We start from the raw sequence: 4,701 nt of genomic DNA, 5'->3' as shown, positions 1-4,701 counted from the left end.
GGGCATGTCTGATACCCCCACAACACCTCCCAGCAGCTAGGGCAACCCACCTCGTCCGAGGGCAGCCAGCAGGCCTGGCAATATGAAGGCACTACTTCTGTGAGATTTGTAACGATTTGAGATGACTTCAGTGCTACTTCAGTGAGACGGGCTGTCCATGTCAAAGGGAAGAACAGTGATGTTATGAACAAAAGTTTACCAAAGCGAAGAGTTAATAATTAACTTCTTTCAGCCTGCGGTAACACCAGATACTATTTAAAGACTGACTTCAACCACGATTTAATACTACTTCAGCACTACTTCTGTGGGATTTTTTGTGGAGGTTCCAGGTTAAAAGTGATAGCAGGTTTAGTTAGTGACCAAATATAAATCAAGGTGTAATTCTGCGCTAAGTGAATTATATAATAAAAAAATGAAGCAATAACATAAAAAAGCTGCATACACAGACCTATAGAAAGAAGTCCAAACACAATGTAATAAATGTGTAGCGCTAACGAACTGCAAGTTATGCAGACCCCATACAATAATGTGAAAAAAATTAAATATGATAAGGGGACAAAAAGTCCCAACATGAGTGAAAACAGTTCCAATAAAAAATCCTCCAGAAAGGAAAAAAAATAGAAGTGACAAGGAAAAGTGGTGCAACACACTTGGAAGGAACCACAAGTGATCAAATATTGATTAAAAGAGGGGAGATTGTAAAGGAAATTTGTGCATCCTGTATATTATTGTATTTTATTTTGTATGTATTGCACACTGCACTCGTGCATACAGCACTAATAATGTTTTCATTAAATGTTTGCATTCTTTCGAGTCCTGATTAGAATTAGCCTGCCTATGTTACGCCCCTTGTTACCATAAAAACGCGGAGCGTATCTTTTTTGTGTCTGTTCCCTACTGCAGTAGTTATTAATTTGGAGCGACTGATCAATATGAGGATAGGAGTTGCCTATATATAAAATGTCCAGATGATTTGATACGACTTCAGTGCTACTTCAGTGAGCGGGGCTGTCCATGTCCATGTCACAATGATGTTATGAACAAATGTTTACCTAGCAAAAGGGTTAATACTAACTTCTTTCAGGCTCTGAAATTGCTGATATAGACACAATTTGCAGCATGATTTACGTTATAGTCTATGGCAGTAAAATTGTGCTGAAATCTTGAATAGGTAATACATGAACTACTTCTCAAATCGCACTACTTGAAATCGTATCTATTAAGACACTGCCATAGAAACACATCAGATGCTACTTCAGGTACGATTTGTAAATTGCATGTCATACCTGAAGTCATACCGTTGTGACGGGGGGCTAAGTTTAGCAATATGGTTGCATTTAAAGAAGGTACAACATTTAGCAACTCACATGGTTGATGATTAAAACTGGCACATCTGCTCTCTCTGCGTCTCTGGGAAAAATGGCAGCTTCATGCTTGAGCACAGAGCAGATCTGGTTTGACAAATACAAGTATGACGATGCAGAGAGACAGTATTTTGAACAACTGAGCAAGGCTGGAACCAACGCTCACATCCAACGACAGAGCACAGCCACAGCCCCCCACAGCAATGGAGACAGCAGTGACTTCCTGGGCCGGGTCGCCAATCTAGAACACAAGAACCAGCATTTACATAAAGTGGTGAAGGATCTGTAGCTCGCCATCTCCAAGCTGGAAGGCCGGATTGGTGTTCTGGAGAAAAATGCTACCTTAGAAAAAGTGGAACTAAAACCTCTACCTGTGTGCACGTTTCCAGCACCCAGAACCCGCCAAAACTCTTCACCCCAGACCTGCTTCTGAACTCAAGGAAGGGGATGACGACGATGATATTGACTTGTTCGGCAGCGATGATGAGGAGGAAGATGCAGAAGCTGCCAGAATCAGAGAAGAGAGACTAAAGCAATATGCAGAGAAGAAGTCATAGAAGCTGGGACTCATAGCCAAGTCCTCCATCTCGTTGGATGTGAAACCATGGGATGACAAGACAGACGTGGTGAAGTTGGAGGAACGCGTTCGCTCTGTTCAGATGGACGGTCTGCTGTGGGGCTCCTCCATCTGGTTCCTGTGGGTTACGGCATCAAGAAGCTGCAGATACAGTGCGTGGTGGAAGATGACAAAATGGGCACTGATATCCTGGAGGAGGGGATCACCAAGTTTGAAGACTATGTGCAGAGCGTGGACATTGCTGCATTCAACAAGATCTAACCTAACCCAAAGGCTGGACTGATCAATAAACAGCAGTGAAACATCAACAAAAAAAAACTGGCACATCTAAGTATGCAAGCATCTAGAGTAAAGCTGCCCACATAGACCATCCTCTGCACTGCCAGATCTCATCGCTGTCAGTCTGCATTTGTGACCGGGAAGACTACCCTGCTGTAGAGCATTGTGAAAGTGATGCTTGGCGGTGCCGAGGATGGTCTATGTGGACAGCTTTACCCCGGATACCTGCATATGCATTAGATGTGCCTCTTTTAATCATCAACCATGTGAGTTGCTAAATGTTGTACCTTCATTAAATGTAACCATATTGCTACACTTAGAGGCGCCTCTCTTCTCTTTCATACTCTGTAGCTCCTGTTGGATTCTGCTTTATGCATTCCCTATTGACACTTTTTTTTTTTTTTGTGCTTGTGGAACGAATCATCTGAGATTCCATTATTTCCTATGGTGAAATGTGCTTTGATATACAAGTGCTTTGGTTTACAAACATGTTTCCTGAACTAATTATGCTCGCAATCCAAGGTTTTACTGTATCTATGATCTTTATAGAGAGAACCCCCCACTTCCTGACCCCATCACCAATTGTTATCAGGACAGAAGGTTGGGAATATGTCACCAATGGAGGCACAGCAATAAACCCTGAAAGGAATTCTAATGCTCATCCGTTCTATTCAAAGTAAAAGAAAAAGAAAAAGAATTGGAATAGGTTCAACTGGAAAAAAAACAGGATTCTGATACTAAATCAAAAATGATTATATCTTATTTACCATCTTCTCTCCCATTCAGGTGAGCAGAAACCCCAAGGGATTTTCCTCTCCAGAAAAGGTTATCTCTCCCATACCTCGGTGAGAAAACGTTCAAACGAGTGCTACAGCTTGTTAGGAAGGAGATATTTTATAGAAAAATCCTGAAACAAATAGCTTAAGTTATTACCTTTGCCATCTCACTAAAACTGCACATACTATTCATTGAAGGATGAAAAAAAAATGCCATATCCAGCATAGACACCCTAGATCATATATGTCCTAACTCAATAAAGACTTCTTATTCCTAAGTGCTCATTAAGGGCATTAGCCCACAGTAACCTATCACAACTCACTCCACTACAGTCAGGTCAGTATATGATAAATTCTGATTGGCTACATTTAAGAATTCTGTTGACCTGGGAGTTTGGGTGTTCTTGCCCACCTGCTGTATTCTTCATAAATACAATACATTTAAAAATCCTGTAGTGAGAGTAAGAGACCCTCATAAAGGTCACAGCAGGTATACACACCCAGCAATTTAAATGCTGGTATCCCACCAATCTCTAAGGGCTTGTTCACACTTGCTCAAAATACCGACGCTTATCAAACGCGCCTATAGCATCAATGCACATTTATATTAAAAAAGAATAGAGCACACATGCAAAAGAAATGACTCTCAAATATGGAGACAATCCATAAATAAAAATGGGGATTTGGTCCCACCATATGGCCATATCGTGCTCAAGCCCACCACTACGTCAAAGTACCCCATTGTCAGTGGGTCCTACACTATCCATAAAAAAGGGGTGAATCCAACCTCTATAACCCTTGGAGACAACACTCCTTGCTGGGAGAGATGTGCTAATGCACTACAAGGGACTCCTCCTATATCTACTTGATAGTGGACTCTGATAGAGTACAGGTGTGTGTGGGGGGTGGGGTGCTCAACTGCAGTAGTCTGGTCAGACCGAATACATAATAAAATACATCAATGCACATTAACCACTTCTGGATCGGAAATATTTACCCCCAATGACCAGGCCATTTTTTGCGATTCGGCACTGTGTTATTTTAATTGACAATTGCGCGGTTGTGCAACACTGTACTCAAAAAAAATTGATGTCCTTTTTTTTCCCCACAAATAGAGCTTTCTCCTCTGTGGTTTTAATTTTTTTTGCCATAAAGAAAAAAAAACAACAATTCTGAAATAAAAAAAAACAATATTTTTTTACTTTCTGCTATATAATATTCCTAAATAAAAAAAAAATAAAAAATCATTTTTTTTCATAATTTTAGGCCAACTTATATTCTGCTACGTATTTTTGTTAAAAAAAAAAAATCCCAATAAGAGTACATTTATTGGTTTGCTCAAAAGTTATCGCGTCTACAAACTAGGGGAGAGATTTATGTCTTTATTTATTAATTTTTTTTACTAGTAATGGCGGCGATCAGCAATTTCTTGCTGCAACATTGCGGCAGACAGATTGGACCCCTAACTGACATTTTTGACACTTTTGGAGGGGAACAGTGACATTACTACAGTAATCAATGCTAAAAATATGCACTGTTTCTGTAATAATGACGCTGACAGGGAAAGGGTTAACACCAGGGGCATTCCAAGGGTTAAATGAGTCCCTAGGGGGTGATTTCTAACTGTGTGGGGGATGGACTTCTGGAATGAACACAGAGACCTGTCTTTCTAAATAGGAGGATCACAAGCGCTCTGTGTTCATTG

At 40.5% G+C, this 4,701-nt stretch overlaps 1 pseudogene across 1 annotated transcript; it reads left to right on the top strand.

Moving 5' to 3' along the window:
• Positions 1-1,408: 1,408 nt before the first annotated feature.
• On the top strand, positions 1,409-2,259 carry LOC309567325 (elongation factor 1-delta-like; annotated as a pseudogene). Its single transcript has one exon. The product of its transcript is annotated as an elongation factor 1-delta-like (transcript).
• The last annotated feature ends 2,442 nt before the right edge of the window (positions 2,260-4,701 follow it).

This window comes from Pelophylax lessonae (assembly GCF_965119305.1).
Source record: "Pelophylax lessonae genome assembly, chromosome: 11".
Classification (NCBI taxonomy): Eukaryota; Metazoa; Chordata; class Amphibia; order Anura; family Ranidae; genus Pelophylax; species Pelophylax lessonae.
This window is presented reverse-complemented; position numbering and strand designations above follow the sequence as displayed.